Source organism: Cryptomeria japonica, chromosome 11 (assembly GCF_030272615.1).
Source record: "Cryptomeria japonica chromosome 11, Sugi_1.0, whole genome shotgun sequence".
NCBI lineage: Eukaryota > Viridiplantae > Streptophyta > Pinopsida > Cupressales > Cupressaceae > Cryptomeria > Cryptomeria japonica.
This window is the reverse complement of record NC_081415.1, coordinates 353,007,430-353,022,333: the sequence shown is the minus strand read 5'-3', so window position 1 is coordinate 353,022,333 and position 14,904 is coordinate 353,007,430.

Sequence of the window (14,904 nt, the reverse complement as noted above, 5' to 3'; positions counted from 1 at the left end):
TATCTACTCCTTCTGCTAACTTTGCCAGATCCCTTATCACGTCACAAGTGCATTTGATAATGGGGTCAGTCCCTGCCTCATCATAAGATACACATATAAGTTCTAGGTTCTCCTCCCTAGGCTTCCACTTGTCCAAAATAGGCATTAGAACAACCTTGTCTCCATTGAGCTCATTCCACATATCCAAAAATTTACTCATATTGTTATACACCAATGATGATCCTATAGTGTTAGCAAAACTAAAAATTGTGGCCCTCACTCTCTCTTCATATTTATTTGCAAATAGGGTTTGAGCCTATTTTAGCTTCTCCAACTCTTGAGGAGTGATCTCAACTGATTGGCAACTAGAAGGTTCAGGAGAAGTTGGGAGTTCAATGATAGGGCTAGTAGATGGAGGCTGTGCAGGAGAAGAAGCAATCATCAATGTTGAGGACTCATCTTGATGGTATTGACCTGCCAATTGGCTTTTCAAATTAGCAATAATAGTGTCTCGGTTCATTACCTCTCCTTTGGCATCATTGCAAGCTTTCAAGACAGTCTCTAACTTAGTTTGGAGAACTGCATTTTCCATTGCTTCTTTCTCTGCCACTGCAACACTAAATTTTGCAGTCTCTAAGACTATGCTAGCAGCCTCCACCACTCTAGTATTTTGCACTCTCTTCACTATCATACCTCCAAGGTAGCTTGACTCTGGGGTATCCTTTTTCTTTTTATTTTCATCTCTTTTCAAAGACCACATGACCAAAGCAACATTATCCTTGCTGAAGGTTACTCCTTCCATAGGCTTGGTTTCTTTCCTGACTGCCTCTAGAACCAAGGCATTTGCTATATCCCATTGAGGGAGGATGAGTATACTAGCCTTTGCTACCATCTCCCTTCCTTGCTTAGGAGTGATGGTCTTAAATTCAATGACTATTTCTTGCTTTATTTCTTCCTCCACCACAGTTGCATCCTTGTGGGGCTGCTCACTCTTCCTTTTCTCACATCTGGTATTAAACTTATCAATATTCTACTTCCACACAAATTGCATGAAAGCTCCTGAGGTAACAAAGTTGCTATCAGCTAAGAATTCCTCACTGGCCTGTTTAATGGCAGGATCCAGTTCCTGACCTTTGAACTCATTGGTGGTTGTTCATCTTAGCATCTTCTGGCTCTTGAGGCATTCCATCTTCTATTTCATCATAGGTTTAGGCTATCTCCCCAAGACTCCCTAACTGTAATAATTACTCAGCTACTGTCGGCTCATCTCCTATATGATTAAAGGATTGAGATGGGGAATACAAGGGCTCATTAGATTTCACTTCCTTTCCCACCCTTTTCTTCTTTGGGGATTCCTGAATGTCAATGACATCTTGTATTTTCCTCTTTCCTTTTGAAGTAGAAGGTTCCCTTGTTGTTGGCAGTAGCACACTGTACTTGGATTTTCTATGTAGCACATAGTCACCATGAGGGATTTCTTTAGCAGATGTAGACCTAGATAGAATGAATCTTGCCTTCTCAGGGTTGTTTTTAATCAATTCTTCCCTCTTCTCTTTCAATGTTTGCATTACATCTTCAAAACAGAGAATTAGGAATTTTGCCTTTTCCTCAAAAGGGTGAAAACTGGATAAGGGTTCATAGTTGGTGTCAAATTGGTGCACAAAATCTAGAGCCTTCTTATAGGCCACCCACTTTTATTTCCTTAGCTCCTTCTCATCCAAATGAAACTCATTTCTGATGAGGTCTTCAAGGAATTGGAATTGGTGAGGTCTACCTTTGCATACTGCCCTCTTCCTAAACATACTATTAAAGAAGTCTTTAGGGTCAGAAAACCTTGACACTGCAGTGGATAGCCAGTATGGTTGAAATAACTCCTCAAAACACTTCCACCCACCTTTAGTAATCACAAACTAATGTGCTATTGTTATTGTAGGGAAAATGGTCCCTTTTCCTCTATTAGATAGCTCTGCCTCTTGCACACTCCCAATTTTCTTAAGGACTTCTGCAATTCCTACTTTCAGTGGGACCTGATATGGCAACAAAAAATGGAGTGCCTCTGAAACCATACACTCTAAAAACTATGGAAATAGGGTATAAGTACATGTCACCCCAATTGTGAACAATTTTGATTCCTTCAGCATACTCCTTTGGCCTAAAAAACTCCAAAAGAGCTTTAGGGACCCTTGGATTCTCTGAGCATAAAAGAATTTTGATCTTAGATGCAAAGCACTTATCAAACCTTAGGTAGCTATCATCTTCCCTATCCCATGACAACACTGTGCTCCATAATTGAACTGACATTTTCTCCCCATCCTTTTCTTTCACCAGATCCATTCCATTGGCAAAGTAGTCACCACCCTTGAATAGAAACAGATGCATGAGAAGGGAGTACCATCCAAAAGGCCTATCCACCTTACCATTATTTATCCCTATCAAGCCTTCATGGATAGCATCAGTAATATAGGGGGCATAATCAAATGTAACTGCCAGAGAAGGATTTAAAATTTGAGCTATCATTAACATGTAATGAGTCGACATGTTCACTTCAACATCCTCTCCAAAAATCTGGCAGAGTGACCAGTATAATCCTTTGGCTCTAAGAGTGAACAAATTTAAGGAGAAGGGCCCCATAGTATTAGGTCCTACAACAATCAATCCACCTATTTTAGCAAAGAATTCTTTAAGAGGTCCATTTCTAAGATGATTCCTTTGTGCATTGTAGACCAGAGCCAATGATTTAAAAATAATGGGCTCCAAATAATTGGACACCTCACTGAGCCCAAATACATTTATAAACTCATCATCATTTATTTCAATGAGGGTTTTTCCATTTATATCCCTAACACTTTTGGTAACAAGGTCATAGTTGTGTGCAATCTGAGTTAGGAGATCCACATCCATGAACACTCCAGGGACCACCAATTTACCTACATCTAACTCCAAAATACTGTTCATTGGGGCTGGGGAGTGTCTCATACTAAATCCAACCTTGAATAAACCCAAACCAGACAACCCTATCTGTGGGTCTCTCAGCCAATTACCCTTGTCATACAATCCTTCTCCTATTCTCAAGCGAGGAGCTTTGGGCACTAATTCTTTAACCCTAGCTGCTACGTTTGTGGACATAGACAACTATTCTAGAAAATCATCACAAATTGCTCTCTCTTGGTAATTAAATTTCCCTACGAAGTCCCTTCTATGTGCCATCTCAATCATATGCAAGTAATTCAATTACTAATCATAGCAATTCTTTAATAGAACAAAACCACAATTCAATCAAACTTTCAAGTAACTGGTAAGCAAGATACAAGAAAACCTATTCTCGGCCTAAAGAACTCTGCTCTGCACCAAATTTTTCACAACAACTCTTCAAAATGATGCCTACATTCAATTGATGTGAGTGTATATAAGGCAATCGGGTTCTTAACTACAACATTAACACCACATGCTTTGGCCATCACCTCAGAATTGAATTCACGAATGAATTCAAAAAATTCACTCCAACGGATCACAAAATATATCTGTTTCTATCACTTTCTTGTTTCACCATTTCACGAATCCTAAAATCCATGCTTCTTCATCAAGCGAAATCATGCCAACCATTAGATCCAGTGAAACTTGCATGGCTTTTACTTTATTGACTATTCTTCATCCGGTGACAGGCTTAGATCTCTTTCGCCATTTCACGAAAGCTAAACATCATGCACATTCACCCAACGAAACCGCGTGGGCCATCCGATCAAAAGGAACTTTATCAGTCTTTATTATATCCTGTGACTGGCGGCTAATGCCACTAACCATGCACTAAGCGTTTAAGGCTAACGGTTTTCACTATTTTGCGAATGGTAATTACCTTGCATCTTCGGGCTGTGAAATAGTGCCCACCGTCAAATCCTCTTTGAGATACCCACCTTTTAACAAACTTAACCATTAGCAGTGGGCCCTCTGACTCAGCATCATCCAACCTGGAAACTGATTGGCAAAGGAAACCAACGTGTCAATCTTTTATTCATCAAACAACTTCCACGGGATCCACTTTAGGTCTGCCACGTGTATCTGACAACTTGTCTTTTTGTCAGCAGTCTAATCCATCTATTCTATCATGACACTGACCAATTGGCTGCCATGTCACTTCTCTATTTCGTGAAGGTTAAATTTCAGTCACCTTAGGGCTGCAAAATGGCGCCGACCATCCGATCAAAAGGAACTTGATCGATCTTTACTTTCAATCCTTACCACCTCATGGAGCAACTTTCCCTTTCGCCATTTCGCAAAGCATAAAGCTCGTGCATCTTTGGCTTGCGAAATAGCGTGATTCGTCCGATCAAAAGGAACTTGATTGGTATTTACCATAGTCTTTGCTGGATGGTTAAGCCAATTTCCTTTTTGCCATTTTGCGAAGGTTAAATCTTAGTCACCTTTATCTTGTGAAACCGCGTGGGCCGTCCAATCAAAAGGAACTGTATCGGTCTTTATCTTTAGTGAAAACCTGGATTCCGAACCCACTTCCACCTTTCTCCACTTTGTGAATGGTAACTCATGAGCATCTTAGGGCTGCAAAATCATGTGCACCTTTAGATCAAAAGGAACCTGCTCACTGGTTAGGAGCCCGATTAAAAATTAAAACCTTAGGAAAGACTTAGAAAAATAATGTGTTGCTAGACCCGTCTAGGAAGAAATAAGAAAGGGGGGGGACACTTCTCATGACAAATGAATCCTTCTTTAAGTGAATAAAGTAACATAGAATTAGAAGGAGAGGGTTTTTCTCATACATTGGAGCGATTAAGACTTAAACCCTAAACCCTCTTTGGACCTAAAGCAATTATAGGTAACAAGGCCATACCAGACTCAAAATTTCCATAGACTTAGCCAATTATGGGACAAGAATACCCATTTTTTAAATAGTGATAGCATAGCTCAATCACTATTAGTAGAAGAATTGAAGGAGTTCACTCAGCTATTCTTAGAAAAGAAAATAAATTTTGCATGGATGTACTCTGATATGCCAGGCTTGGATCCTTATCTCATTATGCACCATCTTTCAATTACACTAGGAGTAAAAATAGTTAAACAAAAACTCCGTAAGATGAACCCGCATGTAGTGCTATTAGTCAAGGCTGAACTAGAAAAATTGCTCAAAGCTGGATTCATCAGAGCTATAGAATATGCTGACTGGATTTCAAACATAGTACTTGTGTCAAAGGTAGACAAGTCTATCAAATTTTGCACTGACTTCAGATATCTTAACAAAGCATGTTCGAAGGACGACTTTCCATTACCAAATATTGATATGATAGTCGACATGACTACTGAGTATGAAATGTACTCACTAATGGATGGATTCTCCAAATACAATCAAATCAAAATAGCTCCTGGAGATCAAGAAAAGACAACTTTCACCTGTGCATGGGGAACCTTTTGTTGGAACGTCATGCCATTTGGGCTAAAGAACATAGGAGCAACCTATCAAAGAGCAGTTACAACTATTTTTCATGATATGATACATAAGAATATGGAAGATTATGTTGATGACATCTTACTGAAGACTATGAAAAGATCAACGCATATTCAAGAGTTAGGTCCTATACTCGACAAAATGGAAAAGTTCCAACTCCGGTTAAATCCAAAGAAGTGTGCATTCGGAGTGACATCTAGTAAAGTACTTGGATACATCATTTCAAAGAAGGGAATCAAGGTTGATCCTGAGAAGGTCCAAGCTATAATGGAAATGCTGCCTCCGAAGAATATCAATCAAATGAGAAGTCTACAGGGACGTCTCCAATCCATCAGATGATTCATTTATTAGCTAGCAGACAAAGCTCAACCTTTCACAAAGGTATTGAGAAAAGGAATAATATACAACTGGGATGAGAAGTGCGAACAACATCTTCAGCAAATAAAAGAGTACCTATCGAATCCACCGATTTAGGGTAAACCACTAATCTTATATATATATATATATATCAGCAACTGATTCATCACTGTGGGCACTTCTGGCATAATAGGATGACAACAAAAAGGAACAAGCTATTTATTACATCAGCAGGACATTGGTGTCTTATGAAATGAACTACACTATGAAAAGATCAACGCATATTCAAGAGTTAGGTCCTATGAAATGAAATACAATATAATAGAAAAAGCATGCTTGGCATTAGTCTTTGCATCACAAAAACTCAGACACTACATGCTAGCACATTCAGTCAAGCTAGTGGCCAAAATTAATCCACTCAAGTATCTTCTCAATAAGGCAACACTTACAGGAAGATTAGTGAAATGGGTCATGATCCTTATAGAGTTTGATATTGAATATGTGGAATGCAAAGCCATAAAAGGATGGGTAATTTCTGATCAACTTGTTGAAGCTCCGCTTTAGGACACTCAACCGCTACACATAGAGTTCCCAAATGAATCAATAATGCACCTTACTCAACAACCTTAGAAAATGTTCTTTGATGGGTCCTTTACTCAAAATGGTTCAAGTGCTGGCATATTATTCATTACTCCTCAGAAGTATTCAAACCCAAAGTCTTATAAGATTTTATTCCCTTACACAAATAAAATTGCAGAATATGAAGCTTTGGTGAATGGGATAAAACTAGCTATTGAATGGAAGGTTGCAGAATTGTATATCTATGGAGATTCTCAGCTGGTGGTTAATCAAATAAATGATACATATCAGACTCGAGATGAGAAACTGATGCCTTACAAGAGAATGGTTGATGATCTTAAGAAGTATTTTTCTTTTGTATCATTCCAACAGATTCCTAGATCTGCGAACAGAGTAGTAGATGCTGGCTACCTTGGCATCTATGCCTGAGTTACAGGAGTCCAATTTTCGCTTTGATTTCCTAGTGGAAGAGTTATATTACCCTGCTTATGATTCTCCTAAGACCCAAATAGTCTATTCTATTATTGGACATGACTCATCTCGATACAGTCACATCTATTCCTATCTACAAGACCAAATTATCCCTGGAAATCTTTCCTGAAATGAGAAAAGAAACCTAACTCGAAATGCTTTGCGTTATGTTATCATAGCTAACGATTTATTTAGATGAGGTTTGGATGGTACATTTCTTAGATGTCTAGAAACTAAAGAATCTAAACGTGCATTATCGAAAGTTCATGAAGGTATTTGTGGATCTCATTCGAATGGCCTTACTTTAGCTCGGAAATTACTATAGGCTGGCTATTATTGGCCAAACATGGAAAAAGATGCCAACCAATTTGCTAAGACTTGTGAGAAATGTCAGCTTCATGGAAATCTCATACATGCCCCAGCAAGGGACCTCATACCATTCATTACACACTGGCCTTTTCAACAATGGGCCTTTGATCTCATTGGTTAGATATATCCTGCATCATCCAATGGACATAAATTCATCATAACTACCACTGAGTATTTCACCAAGTGGGTAGAGGTGGTTCCGCTCATCAAAGAAACTGGTAAACAAGTCACCTTGTTCATCCTAAATTATATCATCTGCAGGTATGGGATACCCTCGTCCATCATGACTGATAATGGAAGACAGTTTAAGAATAAAGATCTAGATGAGATTTGTGAGAAATTCAAAATAAAGCAACACTGGTCATTAGTATACTACCCTTAAGGTAATGGACAAGCTGAGGCATCTAACAAAAACCTATTGACTATCTTGCATAGAACAATGAACAAATTCGGGAAGGATTGGCATCTGCAGCTCAATCTTGCACTATGGGCTTACAGAATAAGTATCAGAACACCTATTGGGGCTACACCTTTCTCTTTGGTGTATCGGTCCGAAGAAGTACTACCTATTGAAGTAGAAATACCATCTCTAAGACTTTCTTTGCAAGGTCTTATTACTGATGAAGATCATAGAATATCTAGATTGCAAGAACTTGAATTGCTAGATGAGCGTCGGCAAGTGGTGTTTGATCATCTTAGAGTGTATCAGATGAGAATGTGTGGAGGATATAACAAGAAAGTTAGACAAAGAGAATTTCAGGTTGGTGACCTAGTTCTGAGAGAAAATCCAAAAAATCAATAGTTTCGTGACAATAAAGGGGAGTTTGAACCCAAATGGCTGGGTCCTTACATTGTTATTGTAGTATTCAGCTCTGGTTCCTATAAACTTTCAAACTCGGAAGGAGAATAGCTCTGTGAACCGATTAACACCATCCACTTGAAGAAATTCTTCGCTTAGCATTCTCTGTGCCACCAACTTATACAGCTCGAAAAAGTCTTGAAAAAAATCAAAAAATCAAAAAATACAAAATAATCAGAAAAATCATCAAAAGAAAAAAAAATAATATATAAAAGAAAGAAAATGCCCTGGTGAAAACCTGGTAAACAGGCACCTTGGTAAAAAAAATAAAAAATGAATCTCTGCCAAGTAGGTGAAAACCTGGCAAATAGGCACCTCTTGTACTCAAGTACTCCATCTATCAACGCAACATTGGCATTTCTTGATTTCATGCATCTTTGCTTATGCTTGTATATATTTTTCAGTTACTTTCGTGACATCCTAGTTCGTTGGAACCCTCATGACATGAAACTGATCGGCATCCTAGTCTTAGGTTACTCGATAGAGCAATTTACATATCCTAAGCAATGTCAACCAAGTCATCTTTCCATCAATGAATCCTGGTTGTCCACTCTGAGTCAGTCACCTGTCTCCTAGCTACCAAAGAGTTTTTATCACTAAGTAAACAAGCAAAACAACATAAAGGAAAACAACCACTAAACAGTTTGAGCTATGAATGAAAATTTTCTTTGTATGTTGTCTTTTATATTGGTTTTTGATTATTATCCCTCTGAGTAACTCGAGGAAGTCTATTGTGACTAAGAGGAGCAAGGATTGGGGGCATAATATTTTCTTTGTTTTCTTCTTGTAGGAATGATCCCAATGATCTAGAAACATATAAATTAGCTGGGTGTCTATGATAAGAGCCTTCACAACAAGGTGAAATCACCTCACATACCTTGACTCCACTTATTTATATGCTACAGGGAGGTCCATATCATTTCTTTGTCTGTTTTGAGGGAATTTCTTTATGATGCAATTCGGATCCCCGCGAAACTGTCCAAGGATATGAACGAAAAAGGGTCATTGCAGACAAGATAATTAATATTGCACATTGAAAAAGAAAGAAACTCTAACTTTCCTGTTGTGTTCGTTATGCTCAGTGATGAATCTTAAGTATTTTAAATCTAGTGACTAGGTTTAGGATGCATTTCGCATATCATTTTGCATATCATTTTGCATATCATTCTGCATTTTTTTGAATTTAGAGTGATTTTGGTATGATAATAATCTCTTTATCTTCTGAATGAGAGCTGAAAGCATCATCATTTCTTATGCTAAGTGGTTTATTTATCATCATTTCTTTGATTGAGTACTTGTGTTTTGAGATGTTTAGCTGCATACATAACATTTAATATAGCTTCATACATTTCATTATTTACTCATTTGCATTCATCTTATTGCATATAAAAATGAAAACATTACATTACTCATATTACTCATTACACATTCATTTATTTGCATATGAAAAAAAACAAAAATAGACATCTATAATCATTTGTATTACATACATTTATATTGAAAAGAAATGCATACATATAGAATAAAGCATATAAAAGACATCTCATAAGCGAATCAACACAAGTACAATGAAGTCAAATCAGATCTCGTATATATATATCATGTCAAGTATAAGAGTACAAAATGATGTCGAATGACATTTACAAACTCTCATCGGAGCAAGAATCATATAGGCTACAAAAAATGGGTGTGTCTCCAAAAAATATCTAAGCTACAAAAAGAAATAATCTAGCTAGCACCCTCTCCCTCATCGCCTGGTGGAGGAGGAGGAACCTAATGCCTGGGATCCTAACGAGGTGCCTGAGCTCCCTTTGATCATTCCATATACTACGAGTAGGGTATCACCTACTGCGCAACAGGAATTGCGATACTATATTCTACCACATAGTAGGCTACCCTACTACTCTTGAGAAGGACATCCTATCGTAAAGCCTCTATCTCTGCTCTCAACTCTACCCTCAATGATGCGATCTGGCGATCATGCTCAACCCTCACCTCGGCAAGCTGTCAGTCTAGCTCCACTAGCTGAGTCTGAGCCACTGTCAACTATGACTGTAGCTCTACAAGATGTGCTCTCATCGACCACCCTGCGTCAGTCCCCTACTCTCTCATAGGCTCTCCACCCCCATCTCCACCTGTAGCTCCACCCTGTTGATCCTGCCACTACCAGACCTATCTCAGAGCTATTCGCTCCTCCTCAGTCCCACCCAATCTCACTCCTACATGCCCTAGGGATCCACCCTCACCCCTCTGTTGTCCAACATCAGCTAGCACCCTACTGCTGCTTGCACCAAGATCACCACCACTCCACCATGGAGCCTCAACTCTTTGTGCCTATGGCCTTGTCCCTGTACCGGTGCAGGGGCATCATCCTCAACATCCTCAATATGAGGAGCATGCTCTGCTGGATCTATGAATCGAGGGAACGGATGCTGTTGAAACCAATCTCTATACTGGGGCAATACCCCCGCATCCACCACATTATCCATATAATCCCACCTCAGGCGATGTAAACCAGTCAGCTCCTGCATCGCCAAAGCATAGGACAACTTTGGATACCATCCCTATCTCTCCTCATTTGCGTAACGTGCATACGCTATAAACTCCTACGAGATCCCCTGAGGCTGGCCATACTGTCTCATCACTTGAGAAATGATGAATCGCTCCACAATAGTCTATGATCTCCCAATAAGAGGACGCATAATAAAAAGGTCCCTGTGAACCATCTGCCAGTCATCCCATGGCTCCAAACCTCTATATGGTCTCCATACAATGGCCATCAGGTCATCTAGCTGCCGTCTCCAAAAATATGTCTTGCCTAGATGGGGTTGCGTAATGTATCTGGCATACCTATATATAATCGGTTGCCCGAGCTCTCTACTATCATCTACCACTGGCTGACAAATAGGAAGATGTTCCCAAGCCCACACCTACAAAATATATACACCAGCAGCCATGCTCCACCCATCTCTATACACAATCTCATCCATCTCTCGATACATGTGGGCCAATAAACATGAACCCCAGCCAAGTCTCTGAGGGGTCTCTATCAATCTCTCTAGCATCCAACCCCATCCGCACTAGAAACCCTGCTGCCCTCTATCTAGCATTAGAAAACATCCTATGAACCCTACTAGAACACATGCCAGAGGAAACTCCTCATTGTACCTTCTCATCAATATGTCCCAACTAATGGAACGAGTCAAAATATCAAGATCACTGAAGACATGCCTCACTGCTTGTAATCCTGGAAGGTGCCCTGAATCATAATCCACCTTATCCCTAGCAAAAGGGATACAGAGGATCATATATACATCCTTGGGAGTGATAGTCAACTCCCCCACTGATAGATGAAATGTGTTATGCTCTAAGTGAAAATGTTCTACCAATGCCATGAGCATTCCATGATTCACACGGATATCAGGTAATCTCAATAAATGAGTCAAGCTACACAAGTCAATATGAGCCTGCCCAACCTTAGATAAATATCGAACTAATGCCATAGTAGGAGGATAAATGCATCTAAAGAACACAAGAGGTAAGAAAACCTACAAAAACCCAACAACAAAGCATCAAAAAATATTCCAAATGAGCCTACAAGAGAAGTAAAACATCACGCAAATCCAACTAAGTCAAATGCAAAATCAAAATTTCACATTTAGACCTTCAAAAATGCTCACTGTCTCTCGAATGACAAAACACAAAGAGACAAAATCTCGTACGAGCCAGGAATAGCTCTCGCACGACAAAACAACCCCAAATGACTAACTATTAGCTTTCAGACGACAAAATGATCTTTTAACAGACCTGTCGTATGATACAAAGGTGCATCCTGAATGACAATTCTAATGACCCTAAACGAGACAGGATCTTGTCTCGCACGATAAAACGTGAAACCCGACCCCACACATGCGAAAAACTTGAAAAATGAGCAGAAAAATTCAAAATTGAAAACATAAAGAGGCTTAAGATCGATCACTTACCACTAGCTCATAGTTTCGAGGTCGATTATGACATCTCTGGTGCTCGAATTGATGCTGATTGGTAGGGACCACTATTTTCTTCGCAGAAGGATTTTTGAATTTTCAAACTTGGAGGGTTAAAATGATTTGAAAATGACACTTTCGTCCCATATATAGCCAAAAACCTAATTTTTCAGCTTGCTCAGATGGACATGAAAATTGTACCCTTAGCTAATTTGATCGCTCTGATTCCATTTTCGGGATCGAAATCGATATTCAAGATCATTTTGTTAGTTAATTTCACAATTTGGACCGCTTAGCGCTCTTTTCATCAAATGCTCATTTTTTCTTCAAATTGCGCTCAATTTCAATGCTGAATATCAATTTCAATTCTACACATCAACATTATGATCAACTCTACGCTCAATTTCATCAATCAAAGTTGAATTTTTCAAATATTCCTCAGAATCAATTTTTGCTCAAATAACTTATTCTCACCACACAATTGCCTATAATCATCAATCCCTCGCTATCTTTTGATTTCGCTCCCGAGGGGGCATACTCGTGACCTTATGACCTCACATCTCACAAGTCGAGAAAATTTTCAAATCTTCATCAAAAGTCGAGCAAAATCTTTTTTTTAACTAAAGAAAATCAATTCTTATTGCTAAGGGGTATCTCAGCTTCATCACTTCACAACAAGTTGAGATCTCTCGATTATCTAAATCGAATCAATCGCTAGGGGCATATCAGTTTCATCACTTCAAATCAAGCTGATATTTGTCCTTCATCTGAATCAATCTCTTAGCGTTAATCAGTTTCATCGCTTCACATCAAGCTGATTATTCGTTTAAACTTAATCAAAAGTTTAAAGAGTATCTTTTATCACACTCAATCTAAGCAGGTGTTTAGTATTCATTTCTTGATCAAGATGAATAGTTTATCTTCATTGTATCTTGATCATTCAAGTTCAAGATCGATTTTTATCATCACTCACTGCATCTAAGTTCAATCAAGTTCTAGATCAGTAAGATCCGCTTCTTGATCAATCAAGTTCAAGTTCGGTATCTTTGTTTCTATCGTTCCTCAGTTCAATCAAGTTTGGGATTGGTATCACTTTAATCAAACTTCATTCAACTTTGTCGGTTCGAATCAAGCTAAACACCTTGCTCTTCATCTAGTTTGTGATCAATCAAGTTCAGAACTGGCATCTCCTAGACATCACACATTCTTTGAACCAATGCGCTGCTCGCGCATTAATTCAAAGAGGGGTAAATGTAATACCCTAAAAATGGTCATCTAAACCATGGGCCCCTAATTTCAACAACATCACCAAGGTCCTAACCAAAGGCAATTAAATCAATCTTGAGCACATTATTAATTCTTTAATCATCAAATATCACATGGCAAATCAATTACTCAATATTATTTAAATATTCATTTAATTAATTGAATCATTTCCAATAATATCATTTTGATAAATAATCCTATTTTAATTTATTAAATATCCTCCCATATTTAATTAATTAATAAATTTGCCATTTAATCATGCAAAAAGAATTAATTTATTACAAAAGACGAATTAATTACAAAACAAGAGTTGAATTAAAAATTAATAAAAGAATTGAATTGAAAGAGAAATCAAACTTGAGATATGATTTCTTTTTCTAAATTTAGAACTTGAAATTAGAAAAGCAATTTAATTGAATTATTGAATTATTCTCTAAAATTGGAACTCAAAGCTTTTTAGAAAAAGAAGTTCACTTGCATTGAAAAGACTCTTTTCTTGAATAATTAAAAGAATTATCTATTTTTATCACAAATGCATGGAATTAATTTATTATTATTTCCAATGCAACTTGGACTTCTAATTTGAATGCATTTCAATTAAACTATAATTGGAATCTATCTCAAGGTTAACTAAACCTGATTTCTCAATTATTTCCAATCAATTCTAAATTGAGATTTTCTCTTGGTAATTCTCTATAAATTTAGTCTTCAGCTCTCATCCCAATTTACCCCAGAGATTTTTGAGAACACGCTTGGAGATTATTATCACGCTAATTTCACTCTAGAGTCATAGAAGATTATTGTGCTTTTTTAGATTATTTGCATCCATTTTACATCCATTATTGCTTGAATTGATTATTTGCTTGAATTATTCATCCATCTTGCATCCATATAGTTAATATCATATAGATTAAATCCTTTGTCTTGGTGTAGTCTAGTCACTAGTATTGCTTATAAAAATTTGAGAGCAATCTTATACTCGCATCTTTTAGAAGGCAATTAGTCGCTTTGTTATGGTTTTTTACTTATTGATTATTGATTATTAACCATGCATATAATGACTTAATTGAAGTTTTGTGCTTGCAGCTTATAGACCACTTTTTCACACACACACTATCTACCTTTACACATACTACAAATACATCATCTGGTTCGGCAACCAATCACTCTTACATTCAACTAAAATTTCCAACTCTTCAACAAATCAACTCATCGACCTTATAAACAAAAAGATAGGTCGGTAACACATCACAAACCTAATTATCTCATAGAGAATACAAACAAATCGGTTCAAGTATGACCGTTGGATTACATAGTGTATACACCTAAAAAATGGTTTGAAGATAATTAATTAAATAAGCAATTATTTAATTAATCTCCCTTCCCAATTTAATTAAATTCATTAAGCAATTTGATTAAATTCTCCCTTTTCATCTACTTATTAATAAATCTAAGGATTTATTTAATGGGTTCATATTCATAATCCTCTTTTAATTAATTAATTCAAATTAATTAATTCCCCCCATCAAATTCATTTCTTCTAAATCCCATAATTAATTAAAACAAATCAATTTATGAGTTGT